Source organism: Rhinoderma darwinii, chromosome 3 (genome assembly GCF_050947455.1).
Source record: "Rhinoderma darwinii isolate aRhiDar2 chromosome 3, aRhiDar2.hap1, whole genome shotgun sequence".
Taxonomy (NCBI): domain Eukaryota; kingdom Metazoa; phylum Chordata; class Amphibia; order Anura; family Rhinodermatidae; genus Rhinoderma; species Rhinoderma darwinii.
This window is the reverse complement of record NC_134689.1, coordinates 327,736,243-327,751,442: the sequence shown is the minus strand read 5'-3', so window position 1 is coordinate 327,751,442 and position 15,200 is coordinate 327,736,243. Positions and strand designations below refer to the sequence as shown.

At 41.7% G+C, this 15,200-nt stretch overlaps 1 long non-coding RNA gene across 1 annotated transcript in view; it reads right to left on the bottom strand.

Moving 5' to 3' along the window:
• Positions 1-15,200, bottom strand: part of LOC142749816 (uncharacterized) — a 71,609-nt gene that overhangs the window by 10,892 nt on the left and 45,517 nt on the right. Inside the window, exons 2-3 of the long non-coding RNA XR_012882464.1 lie at positions 15,111-15,177; positions 12,294-12,337 (exon numbers count right to left, since the gene is read on the bottom strand). This is a non-coding gene — a long non-coding RNA (uncharacterized LOC142749816). The remainder of the gene's footprint in view (positions 1-12,293; positions 12,338-15,110; positions 15,178-15,200) is intronic.

The window sequence follows — 15,200 nt, the reverse complement described above, 5'->3', positions numbered from 1 at the left end:
TAGCACTACCTACAGCAAAAAAAATCTCCTTCTCACATGCACTTCGTGCTGTGAGGAGGAGAGAGCCAGCGGCATTCTGAGGAGTGCTGGTGAAGTCCCCACCCCCCTTCCTGTGAGTGACCTGACCGCTGGTCGGTCAATCAAAAAGTTACATTTTTAACAAAAAAAACAAAACTATCCTGCAGCCGCCCCCTCCGGTTGGACACCCTAGACACTGCACCCCAAGTGCCTACTGGCAAATACGGCCCTGTCTGGGATACTACATCTACTTTTCTTGTCACATTTAAAATTTTACGAGTGACGGAAAAAAGCCACAAAATTCTGCAAATTTGGCACGCATTCCAATGCGACTTTTAAAAATTGTGGTTTTCAATGCATTGCTGTCAGAGGGGAAAAAAGTTGCTGAACCCATGGTGACATTTTGAGTCCTCCATTATGATATATCAACTGGCACTCACTATATTACACTCATCCATTATACACCTACATGTGCACATTCAGCATCATAGTGTATCACCTGTAGATAAATGACAAACCTACCTACCTGCACTCACTATATTATACTCATCCATTATATACCTTCCTGCCTGCACTCACTATAACCAGACCCCTAGCAAAGTTTGCATTGTTATTCTTGTCGGGTTTTACGGGATATATGATAGACCTGTCATTTTGGATGTGTCATGATCTGTTAGAATTGTTCCCCGCCTATTGACGGGGAATATAATGGGTCATGCAGGTTTTTCTTAGGCTCCATGCACACAGTCGTGCCCATAATCACGGGCCGCGATTGCGGGCACGGACGGCCGTGGACAGCCGCCCGCATTTTCGGCCCGTTCTCCCATACAAGGTCAGGAGGCAAATTTATTATTCAATATGTATATTTTTCTGAGAGTATGAATGCATTATAAAATACCCCATTCACATGCATTGCCAGCAGAATGCAAGTGGATTCTGTCAGGATTTAGGCACGGAATCCACGCCTAAATCCTGACACAATCCTGAACGTGTGAACATGGCGTTAGAAACGATTTTGGAACCCTTTCCAGACTGATCTATTTAACAATTTTTTCCTGTTCTGATATGATCTTCAAGCAAGCAGTTTATGCATGAAACTAAATACTCAACAGCAATATGAAAGTGACATCAAATTATAGTGGTTGCACCTACTGCTTCCTAAATTTGGGGAAATTACTTTTTCACATGTGTGATATGGGTGTTGGATAACTTTCTTAGGTTTTATTTAGGCCCCCTTTTTCAAATATTACATTTTATGTAAAAATTAGAAAGCATTCAGTCTAAGGGCTTATTTAGACGAACGTGTAATATGTCCGTGCAACGCGCGTGATTTTCACGCGCCTCGCACGGACCTATGTTAGTCTATGGGGCCGTGCAGACTGTCCGTGAGTTTCACGCAGCGTGTGTCCACTGTGTAAAACTCACGACGTGTCCGTTATTTGTGCGTTGTTCGCGCATCACGCACCCATTGAAGTCAATGGGTGCGTGAAAATCACGCGCTGCACACGGAAGCACTTCCGTGTGCCGCGCGTGATTCGCGCAACAGCAGTAAAAAGTATGAATGAAAACAGAAAAGCACCACGTGCTTTTCTGTTTACAAACATACAAACAGAGTGTCATAATGATGGCGGCTGCGCGAAAATCACGCAGCCGCGCATCATACACAGCTGACACACGGAGCTGTTAAGTACCTTTTGCGCGCGCAAAACACTGCATTTTTTTAGCGCGCAAAAGCCACACGCTCGTGTAAATCCGGCCTTACAAATATGCATTGACGGGATGTCTGGCAAATACTTTTTCACACCATTGCGAGTGATGGAGAATTTGCAGGGACTATTACATAATAAGGGAAAGCTATATTAGGAAGGTGTGTATTAGGGGGGATTCACACGAGCGTGTATTCGGTCCGTGCGGGCCGCGTGGTTTTCACGCGGCACGCATGGACCAATACAAGTCTATGGGGCAGTACAGACAGTCCGTGCTTTTTGCGCAGCGTTTGTCTGCTGCGCAAAAAGCGCGACAGGTTCAATAACTCTGCGTATTTCGCGCATCACGCACCCATTGAAGTCAATGGGTGCGTGAAAATCACGCGCACCACACGGAAGCACTTCCGTGGGACGAGCGTGATTCGCGCAACAGCAGTGAAAAGGATGAATGAAAACCGAAAAGCACCACGTGCTTTTCTGTTTCCGAACATCCAAACGGAGTGTCTTTGCGATGAGCGAAGCCGGACAAGCGTACCGAACTTCACCGGGTTCGGCCAAACTCGTTTTGGCCGATCCCGGCAAAAAAATTATCGGTACGCGAGGTCAGGAGATAGTCACTGTCCATGGTGCTGAAAGAGTTAAACTGTTTCAGCACCATGGACCGTGACTTCCGATCCCAAAATACATGAACCTGTAGAAAAAAAAACGAAGTTCTGACTTACCGCTAACTCCCGGCTTCTTCCTCCAGTCTGACCTCCCGGGATGACAATTAAGTCCAAGTGACAGCTGCAGCCAATCACAAGCCAAGCACAGGCTGGAGCGGTCACATGGACTGGCGCGTCATCCAGGGAGGTGGGGCCCGATGTCAAGAGAGGCGCGTCACCAAGGACGCGTCACCAAGGCAACGGCCGGGAAGTTCTCGGTAAGTACGAACTTTTTCTTTTTTTTCTACAGGTTTTGCGATATTGTGTTCGGCATTCACTGTCGAGGGTGCTGAAAGAGTTAGCTCTTTCAGCACCTTGGACAGTGACGGCCGTCGGCTAGCCTCATCTCTATGATGCCGGCTGCGCGAAAATCACGCAGCCGCGCATCAGACACGGATGACACACGCAGCTGTCAAATGGTTTTTGCGCGCGCAAAACGCCGCGTTGTTTGCGCGCGCAAAAACGCAACGCTCGTGTGAATCTGCCCTTAAACTGATCTTATATGCACATTAGAGAATCAGATCACAAACATAAGATAAAGAGGGTCATAAAATCAAACCAACACCTCTTATCTGATCACAAAGCCATAAGAGCTGCAATGTTTCTATGTCTGGTTTTATGGACGTCTCATAAAGAAGGAGAATTTATGACGTGTGGAAGAAAGGGAGGTTATACACAGAAGTGATTGTTGTGAGGGAAGCGAGATGTCTTTGTTTTATCGCTGTGTGGAGCACTCTTTGCCGATTAATGTATGGGCACTTGTAAGCATTGCCAAGTAAATGGCTTGTAATAAGTCTTTTCAGTGAAGAGTTAAGTAATCTTTAGAATTATAGTAATGATGCAGAAAACAATATCCCATAATGGTTACAGGACTGCGTACGCTTGGGCTCAACATTAAGTTATACGCCATGTTTTTACATAAAAGTTAAATACTTGTCAATCAAACAGCATTAATTTTACCATATACTTCTTAAATGCGTTTTCTGCATACAAAAATGAATCTTTGTTTATATAGCGCCAACAAATACTGTAGCAAGTTACAATTCAATGTATAGACTATATCAGACATTATATAGTAAGAAAAACAATTAACAATTTAAACAAGAGTGATGACCCTGCTCACAAGAGCTTACAATCTACGAGGAAAAAGGGGCAACACAAAATGTAAAAAGTGCTTGTTTTATAAAATGGCACAGCCATCTTTTATGAACAGGGTAGTACACATAAAGCTGCATGAGCCGGTCACCAGCCAGTATCTGTGTATGACAGATATAAAGTGCATAAGGGTGCAAGGAGTGTGGGAGATATTGATGAATGAAGGGGTCAAGTTATGATGACTAATGTAATAGGAGGGCAAAAGGAAAGGAGTCAGATTAGGGATTGTGATAGGCCTATAAAAAAAAAATTGTCTTCAGGGCACGCTTAAAACTGTGAATGCTGGGAACTAATCTGATTGTCTGGGTAGTGCATTCCAGAGGACTGGGGCAGCACAAGAAAAGTCTTGGAAACAGGAGTGGGAGGTTCTGACATGGAGGACGTTAGCCTTCGATCGTTGGAAGAACGTACAGCATGGGTAGGGGGTTAACATTTGCACCCTCAACTCACTTTGATGCCTTTACAGCTATAAAGGATCTGCACCTCTTTGCCAGAGGCCTAATCTTCAAAAGATGGTTCTACAGGAAGGATGACAATATTTTTAATACATCAGAGGAGAGAGAGGCACTTCAGTCCCTAGAACAATTGTTGAATGAACAAGAGAATCCTGAGACAGGTAGGATTCCGCAAACAATAAGGAAACAATCAACTAAATTTCCCCCATTTACTATATGCCCAGCGGTTGATTTATTTGTTAAATTGGTCTCCCAAGACCTTGAAAAGATAGCCACAGGCATTAGATAAGATAATCTGACCATGGCTGAGCGGAGTAGTTTGAAAAGGTTAAAATCCCTCAAAGACACCGTATTTAAACCAGCTGACAAGGGTGGTAATATAGTGGTCTGGCCAAGAGATTTATATGAAAGGGAAGCGTACCGCCAACTAAGGAATCCTACTTGTTAGAAGAAATTGACTTTTAATCCCCTCTCTGCTTTCAGCACATCGCTTCATAACATACTGAGAGAGGCCTTGAATGCGGGCACCATCTCTACCGCCTTATCAGAATGTCTTATGGTACAGGACCCCACGGTGGCAAGTCTGTATCTGTTGCCGAAGATCCATAAGAATTCCAATTTACCACCAGGGCGCCCCATTATTTCTGGGAGAGGAAATTTTTGCGACGATGCAAGTAAGTATATTGACGCAACCCTTAAACCACTAGTAGAGACTTTGCCATCATACCTCAGAAATTCGGTGGATCTCCTTAAAAAACTGGAGGGTATCCACCTGGAACCCGATATGCTACTGGCAACTTGTGATGTTGAATCACTGTACACGAACATCCAACACCAGGATGGTCTCCAGGCAGTGGCATATTTTTTAAGGATGACTGACACTGATCCAGCTGTGTCTCAGTTTATCCTCATTCTGTTAAAATTTGTGCTTACACACAACTTCTTTATTTTCAATGGATCCTTCTACCTACAGCTCCAGGGAACGGCGATGGGGTCAACTTGTGCTCCCTCATACGCCAACCTTTTCCTGGGGCTGTGGGAGAGGGATCTGTTCTTGTCTGACCGGATATCATCGATGAACAAGGTGCTCTTATGGACCAGATTCATCGATGATATCTTTAATATTTCGCAGGGCACTCAAGAGGAATTTACTTCCTTTATGGGTGAATTAAATGTTAACGATCTTAACATCTGATTGACTTGGAAAACAAATGCAAACGCCATTGATTTTTTGGACGTATTAATCAAGCGTGACAGCACTGGTTTTGTTCAGACAGATGTACATAGGAAAGAGACGTCAGTCAATTCATATTTGCATGCCTCCTCGCTGCACCCAAGACATATGATCCGGTCCATTCCGGTTGGGCAGTTTTTAAGATCAAGGAGATTGTGCTCATCCAATGAGGACTTTGAAAAGCAGGCGATTAATCTTAAACAACGTTTTTCCGACAGGGGCTATACCAGAAGATGTATAAACAAAGCATATGAGAGGGCATGCAGGGCTAAACGGACTCAATTACTCCACCCTGCCATCAAAAAGGACGATACTAAAATCAGGTATGTCACTACCTATCATGACAGATGGGGTGAAATGCGGAAATGTCTGTCTAAACATTGGCCCCTTCTACAAACTGATGGGATTTTAGCTGAAATCCTACCTACAAAGCCTGCAGTAGCAATAAGGAGGGCAAGGAACCTTCGCGATACATTGGTTCACAGCTACCACCAATCCCAATTGATCAAACCGATCTTTGGAGCATCGAAACCTAAATGGGGTTGCCACCCATGTGGCAGATGCATAGCATGCCCAAACATTGTTAGCAGTGATGACTTTGTGGACTCGTCTGGCCAAGTAACATACAAGATTACTTGGCCCATCAATTGCAACACGGAGTAATTTACTATGCATATTGCCCCTGCCCAAAAATCTACATTGGTCTCATGACAAGAGAACTCAAGATTAGAACGAGAGAACATGTTAATAGCATTGAGGCAGCCAGGGGGACAGCGTTAGACAAAATAGATCTTTTGAAAACTTTGCCACGACATTTTCTCTTGCATCATAATTGTGTATCTAAAGACCTTAAAATTAAAGGCATAGATCACGTGCAACTTGATCTGAGAGGAGGGTCACTAATGAAAAAACTGTTGAGAGTAGAATCCAAATGGATTTGGAAACTAAAGACATTACAACCCAATGGTTTGAACGCAAATCTGGGTTTTGCAGCTTTCCTGTGAGGGTGTCAGGATCTTTCATGGTGTTGTTTTTAATATGTTCGTGTTTGGGTCTAGTACAGGCCATTTTCTAACATGTATTTCGTTTTAGTTTCTGCAGATTGTCTTCCAATTTATTTTGAGAATTTGCTATGACCCGATACTATGATGTTCGTCTGTGCCTGTAAAACTTCTTAATTTTTTTATCATTCTGATGAATAGTTCACTTGGAGAGATGCAGTTCACGTGTTCTACCTATAGAGATTATTTTGATACAGTTACGACGTATTGATGGATCCATTTACTTTATTTATTCATTTATTATTTATTTAATATGTATTATTTATTATGTTATATTCTTTAAGTATCATTTATTGGTTTTTGATATATTATATTTTTTATCAGATTTTTTATTTTTTAACATTTATTTTTACATTTATTATTATTATTAAAATTTTATTTTTATATATATTATTTGTCATTTATAATTTATTATTAATATTTATCATTTTCATTATTTTTCATAATTAATTTGTATATTGCCAGTTCTAACCAACATTAATAATAATATTATACTATAGACCAGGGGTCTCAAGCACGCGGCCCGCGGGCCGCATGCGGCCCCTGGGGCTGTCATCTGCGGCCCGCGGGACACAGAGCCGCTAGTATCGGCTCTGCTCCGAGACTCTGGAATTCCCTGACATCGCTGTCCACATATGAACAGCGATGTCTGGGGCTTCCCCAGAGCCGGAGTCCCGAGCAGAGCGCTGGTGTCGGCTCTGCTCCGGGACTCTGTGGAATTCCCTGACATCGCTGCCCATATATGGACAGTGTGTCAGGGTCTTGCCCAGAGCGGAGCAGAGCGCTGGTGTCGGCTCTGCTCCTGGACTCTGTGGAATTCCCTGACATCGCTGTCCACATATGAACAGCGATGTCTGGGGCTTCCCCAGAGCCGGAGTCCCGAGCAGAGCGCTTGTGTCGGCTCTGCTCCGGGACTCTGTGGAATTCCCTGACATCGCTGCCCATATATGGACAGTGTGTCAGGGTCTTGCCCAAAGCGGAGCAGAGCGCTGGTGTCGGCTCTGCTCCTGGACTCTGTGGAATTCCCTGACATCGCTGTCCACATATGAACAGCGATGTCTGGGGCTTCCCCAGAGCCGGAGTCCCGGGCAGAGCGCTAGTACAGGCTCTGCTCCGGGACTCTGTGGAATTCCCTGACATCGCTGACCATATGTGGACAGTGTGTCAGGGTCTTCCCCAGAGCGGAGTCCCGGGCAGAGCGTTATTATCGGCTCTGCTCCGGGACTCTGGGGAAGCCTCTGACATCGCTGTCCATACACCCACAATGATGTCAGGAGCTTCCCCAGAGCAGGAGTCCCAGTGATGTCAGGAGCACAGCTGGAGTCCAAGGAAGAGCCTACTAGCGATCTGCCCGGGACTCCAGCTCTGGGTTTGCCCCTGACATCACTGTGGTAGCATCCGCGGAGGGCACTGTGGCAGCATCCACAGAGGGCACTGCGGCAGCATCCACAGAGGGCACTGCGGCAGCATCCACAGAGGGCTCTGCGACAGCATCCACAGAGGGCACTGCGGCAGCATCCACAGAGGGCACTGCGGCAGCATCCACAGAGGGCTCTGCGACAGCATCCACAGAGGGCACTGCGGCAGCATCCACAGAGGGCACTGTGGCACTATCTAAAAAGGGGCTGCCCAATCTTGACGCTGCCAACTGAGCCGCCGGACTGCATTTAGCGACACTTAAACTGGAAAGCTGGATGCGGCCCTTCAACTTCCCATTTTTTCTATATGCGGCCCTCTTACCCGGCCGAGTTTGAGACCCCTGCTATAGACGTACATTTATGATTGATGATATACTATGGATTTGTGCAACTGGTTTTGCACCTTATATGTATTTTCAGTATAATGTACACAGCGAGGTATGTATGAGTGTAGGCATGTAGATGTTAACAATATTTGTTTAATAATTTTATGTAAAAAATTGAGAATAACAAAAAAAAAAATGTATTATGAATTTGGATTAGTTATTTATCATATGAAAGAATTTTTTAACATGAATAATTTTATACACACACATATATATATATATATATATATATATATATATATTTATCCTATATCTTCAGTCCTCACATTTTTTGTATCTATCACTAAATTATATAATTGCATTTTTTGCACATGTTCATTTCATTATATATTTTTTATCACATTAGTGTATAGCTCATTCATTTATTATATTCACTTATTATTTCATACATTTTTCATTCACATTTTATATATAATTTTTTTTATGTTTGTCATATACATGTTTATACATTGGTAAATATATTTATACAAATATAGATAGAATATACATATATCTTTCTAATATAACACATCCTTTTTCATCACATGTAGCGATTATTCATTTATCGTCTTACACCGTTTGCAAATTAATAAAAAATATAAAAATAAAATATCTTTTTGTTTTGTACAACCATTCACCTTTATTTATATTTGTGTTGTTTTTCACTTTGTATCAATAATTACACAATTTAACTTCGATAGTGAATAGTCACCAGTTTTAATTCATCATTTTATTATTTATTATTTTGGTTGATTTTCATTTTTTTAGCATAACACTTTTTAGTTACATAGTGCACCTATATATATTTATATATAGAGATTTTTGTATATTTTGTTCACTAACATTGTCACTAATATACACTTTATGTGAATCAAGGTATATTGATATATGTATATTTCTATATATATATATATATATATATATATATATATATATATCTTCTCATATTTTCAATGAAATAACAATCTATGTATTTCCAATAATATTTATTAAATATTTGTGCATTGTCATGCATGCTGCTATCTATGTACATTTAAATTATGTTCTGGTAATATCGTAGTGATGTGTATGTTTGTTTATTTATTGGATCATGTATTTCTCTATTCTGAATATGCATAAAAAGTTTTATGTTATAATGATTTGCATCACCACTTGTTTATATGTTTGCTTTGTATTATATTATTTGAATGTCTTCTTCTTTGGATTGAGTAGGGACAGATTAGGGAGAGATTCCGAGGTTTCAATATGAAACAAACAAACAAACACTGTACCCATTGGTTCATGTGTCTCACTTTTGTTTTGTCTTTTGTTTCATTGCGATCCAACCAAATACTTTTTCTGCATTTCTGATAATAACCTATACCATGCCTTATGCGCATGCGCGATTTCACGATTCCGTGCTTCAACCTCCCGGCCTGGACTGGAGTGCGGGACACGTGCTCTCGGCGCGTTCTGCTTCCGGGTCAGTGCCCTGGATGTGGACTCGCGGGACTGCGGCATCGTGGATGCTTGTTTATTCATTTAAACCACTCACCTGTGATTGGCTCAAAGCGGTTTAAAGGGCCTGGTTTATGGTCCTGATACCACCCCCAAACGAAGGCTTCCGGGCCGAAACGCGCGTCGGGGCTGACACCAGAGACGGTGTCCTCCGTGATGGGTAAGAGCTCCTTGGCAGTATGTGTATAAGCCTCTCCTATATGGCATATACCCCTCTTTGCTAAATTTATATATGCATTTTGTTATTTGCACAGGCATTTTCCTGTGTGCATTATGTAGAGTTCATACATGGTGCATATATTACTATCTATACTAGTCACTGAACTACTATATGTTCACCTATATCTGATCATTGGAATTTATTTTATAACTTAGCCCATATATGAAGTGCTGAGCAGGTTCTCTTACCGTGTCATGTTGTGACACAATCATGCTATATAAATGCAATATGCTGTAGCTTTATTTTCTTGTGGTTACACAGTGTCATTCATATATTTATAAATACATATTTATTCTCTGTACAATCTGGTTGTCTTTCCGCACTGTGGAAATCATCTCTGCTTTTTATATATTCTGTTATTTTAAATTGATCTAATAAATTTACGTTGTTTTAACTAAATTTTGGTGTTCAGACTCCAATTTTTAGGTTTTGCTATAAATCAGTGGGTCTCACCGTTACCACCATGGTTACTTTGCGTTGTTGTGCCCAGGTCCCTATAGACATTACACACGAACTGAAATATATGTTTATAATAAACACTCTAGGGATCCCCCTTTCTGGTGTTCTCCATTTAGGTACATTATTGGGTAGGGAGGTAGACAGAGATAAGGGAGGAGATTTAAGGGTGTGTTCACAACAGCATTTGCTTTGCGTTGATGGGTTCCGTCTGAGCTTTCTGTTGAGGAACCCATCAATGGAAAGTCAAACGGGAACCATAGTTCTCATTTGCATTACCATTTATTTCAATGGTAATGCTTCCAATGCTAATGCTTTCCGTTTGTCTCCGTTCCGTAACGGTTAAATTTTTTGGGCAGAATCAATAGCGTAGACGACTGCGCTATTGATTCTGTCACAAAAACGGAACCGTTACAGAACGGAGACAAACTGAAACCATTAGTAATGGAGGCATTGCCATTGAAATTAATAGTAATGCAATCTGAAGCTATGGTTTCCGTTTGCCTTTCCGTTGATGGGTTTCTCTGACGGAACCCATCAACTGAAACAGAACGCTGATGTGAACAGGCCCTAAGGAGGTGCAACACTGTGGAGAGCTTTGTGGGTCAGAGTAATGACTTTAAATTTGGTTCTAAAGTGATGAGGCAACCAGTGAGTTGACTAGCACAGGGCAGAGGCACTGGTATAGCGGTTGGTCAGAAAGATGAGCCTGGCTGCTGCATTCAGGATAGATTGGAGAGTTGAGAGTTAAGAGAGGGGAAGAGTGATTAATAAAGAGTTACAGTAATCAAGACGAGAGTGAATCAGAGCGACAATGACAGTTTTGACTGTGTCCACAGTAAGAAAAGGCCAGATTCTGGAGATGTTTTTGAGGTGCAGGTGACGTTACCGTGCAAGTGATTGAATATAAGGAGTAAAGGAAAAATCGGAGCCCAACAAAATCCCAAGGCAGCGGACGTGCTGCCTAGGAGTTATGGTAGTGCCACACGCTTAGATGGAGACATCAGGTTTAGGTAGGTTAGTGGATGGTTGAAACATAAGAAGCTGAGTTTTTGTAAGATTCAGTTTCAGATAGAGAGGACATGATGTAGGAGACAGCAGATGGACAATCATTTGTGTTTCATATTAGAGCGGGGGTGAAGAGGGGAAGAGGTATTTATTTGGCATAAAGTTGGTACTAGAAGCCAAATCTGCTAAAAAGTTTGTCCAATAGAGGCTGTGTAAAGAGAAAAGAGAGGAGGACCTAGGACTGATCTCTGAGGAACCTTAACAGCGAGGAGAAAAGGAATAGAACAAGCAAATAATACACTGAACGAGTGGTCAGAGAGATAGTTGGAAAACCAAGAGAGAGCAGTGTCCTTTCGGGCATTTGTGGAGCATACTGTGACTGTGTAGGAGTTGGTGGTCTACAGTGTCAAACGCAACAGATAGATCTAGGAGAATCAATAGAGAGTAGTTGCCGTCGGAATTAGCCGTCAGGAGACCATTTGAGACTTTAGTATAGGCAGTTTCTGTTGTGAGTAGTAGGAATTTGATTGTATGGGGTCAAGAATAGACTTAAAGGGAATGTGTCGCTAGAATTTTTTTTTTTTTTCAGTTAAACAATTATTATTTAAGTGATTACACATTGTTATAATTTTTTTAATTTTTTCACAAGTCAGGAAATATTATAAATTAGATTCTAATTTATAACATTTCCATGTGCTGGGCACTAGAGGGAGCAGTTCCCAAAATTGCAGCATGGTCAATGTGGTAAAGCAACCTCATTGATTTATGCTGCAAATTTGGGGTGGACACACTCTCTCCAGTGTCCTCACACAAGCCCTCCTCCCTTCTTCTGGCTAGTGCCAGGAGAAGGAAGGGTTTGAATTTTCAAACCTTCTATACTGTGTGCCGCCATTTTCTGAGCGACTGCACAGTGTAGGAAGATTAGATACAGGGCTCAGCAGATAGTATATAATACACGAACATAATACACACATCACATACACGAACTTAAATTACCTGCAGCCGCCGCCTCCGCTGGTCTACGCTCCTATTCCTTGCGTCTGAACATATGGCCGGAAGCCGAGGGAAAGATTCCAGAAGAAAGAGAGAGGTTAAATATTTTAGTAAGGTGACTAGTGACAGCTGGAGAGAAACTTGACAAGTTTTTGAGCGAATAGTATCATTCGTACAGGTAGAAGGGCAAGAAGAAGAGAGACGCCTAGAATGGGGAAATGGTGAATAATTGGAATGGTAAGCATATGGAAACGTTTTCTATTCTAGTATTTCAGGCTACGGGAGATCCATTCTATATACCTAAAAAAAAATCTGTGCCCTATTGTTTAGATATGACTGCTGACCCATCTGCTCTTCCTGCTGCAGGTTGTTTTAAGGGGTTTCCCACCCAAGTCTTCCACTCCCATGGGACATATGGAAACCGCTGTGTGAAAGAACTAAAGTGTCTGTAATTCCTAATTCAGCAGTGCTGCTGAATATATCAAGTCTTAAAAAAATATGGTGGGACTGAACGCGCAGCTTACAGCATCCTCAAAATCTAGGTCTAGGGAGTCTATCCCTACTGCAGGTGTAGACTAACATACGCATCTGATAGATGTCTGATTCAAAGGGTCACTGTCTCAAAACAATGGCCTTTTTAGTATTCATGGAGTGTCCTCCCAGCTTCCCTAGTTAAATATCCACTAGGCGCTCTCCTTATGACAACCTATTCAAGTCAAAAGGTACAACAAGCCAATACTTTAATACCTCATCTATTCTAAAGCAAAATGAATGACTGCTATTGAGTTTGGGTATTTCTAAGTAGGTTTTGCCTGGTACAGTAGTAAACAGTGATATAGCTACTACCAAGTTGCCCATACAGTTGTTGTGGGTCCTAGGAAATGTCACTGAGCCCGTAGAATTTAGGGTCTGTCAAAGGGTTAACAGAACCCTCTTGTGTTGCAAACAGATTTGCAGTGGGGCTTAACTGGGGAGCAGATGGCTAGGTATTCATCCTTTAACCTCCATACGGAGATGTGGACTTGGCCACTAGAATCCCCAGGTTGCTACACCCAGAGTAGTATGCGTTGGCAATGGCTGATGTGTGCAGGTGAGATACAATAATAGCAGAATCGATGCAAAGTCAAAATTTAGCGTAGGTCAGGGCAGGCAATTTTTGTGATGCAGTTTCTACGTATGCACTTTACACAGAGGTTGCATAGCGCCCCTGCAAGCCGAATCCGTCAGTCAGCTAAACTGACAGCTCGGTTGACAGCGGCGCCTGTGTGCCTCTAACACACAGGATAACCCTAATATTGATCACATCTAACTTCATGTACTCCTAATAAATTAGACGCATCACTTGCTGTCCGTGTGACAAAAAAAGGTATGAGCTGGAGTAGATTTACGCTATAATTTATGGCAATTTCTGGTGGAAGTTATAATGACTTTGTAGGGCCGCGAGTTGCCATGCCTCCTCCTGCTAAGCCCCGTCTGAGTGCTTAATACATTTCCCCACTTGCGTTTCAGCAGACCTCATCTATTGCATTCTTTATTCTATTTACAGGACCTGCGCTTAAACTAAACTTAAAGCTGCATTTGACTCAGGCGTTACTGGACTCTTCTGGAGATGGGCATTGCCCGAAAGGTCAATCCACCCCTAAATACCAATGTCTAATAATATGAAAAATCCACAAGTGAAATAAAACCCCCCTTTCTATACCTGTTCCTCCTCTCCTGTTTCCCTTATTCTTGTTTGTCACACCATTGTTATCATTTCACCATGTTTTTATTTTACCCATGATGTCTATACCCTAGATATAGGTTTTTGTGTTATAGTCTTAAAGGGAATGTATTTTAGTTTTTATTAATTAGATGTAAATATGTAGAAGATAAATAATATCTTAGTATTTTTTTTATGTTATTTTAAATGTTGTAGCTGATTATTTTTTTTTACATTTTCCTGGGGGCCAGCCATATTGGAGTTACATATTTCCTTTGTGCTTTATGGCAGTTGCATTAAATTGAGTTAATTGACAGAGAAATGACAGACTATTACAGTATCCCAAAAAATGTATGGAGTACAGCCGCCTACCTCAGAGACCAGAAAGTAAAGGTGGCCATATGCATGAGACAGCCGTCATCCAAACGCTAGTTCGGCTGACAACTAGTTAAGCCGACTCTACCATAAACATGCTTAGCTGAGTGTGCATATTTATTTCAATAGGGAGAGGGGAACAAGCAGCTTCCCGAACTCTCAGGCAGCTGCTTATCTTTAGCATGAATAAAGTATCAGGCATGGTGAAATCCAAAATGCTGATCACTCTTTCCTCTGACATCAACCGCCGGGAGGCCCCCATTAAAGAATATTGTTGGGTTTGCCCACATTTTTTCCTATGTGTATAGCCTGCTAAACACTGGAGATGTACACAGAGCTGTGTGTGTGTGTGTGTGTGTGTGTGTGTGTGTGTGTGTGTGTGTATAGGGTTGCTACCCTGCTTATCCTGGCCTTTAGCAGTACATTAGATCTGTTATTAAATCCCCTCCATCTGCTGACACTGTCCCAGTCTATACAGCATAGCTGACAAGTGAAGTACAGAAAACAAGGATTGTCAGGCTATTGTGACTGCTCTAGTTGCCAGTGTGAAAACTGAAAAACGTTAAGATTTATATATAGTCACGTAAAAATGAAAAAGAAAAAAAAAAATAACACCAAAATTGTTTAGAAATATATTTATATTAAAAACTGATTTAAATAATAATATGTCACTTTCTGATGAAGCTTTTCTATTTGTTATTTTTCAATAAAAACAAATCCAAAGGAAATTATAATACACAAACCTGGGCTTACTTTAGTCTATATCATGGTGCCTTCATCCTTAACGAGGGGAACTTTCCACTAAATGTGCTACAGAAAAAAAAGAATGCCAA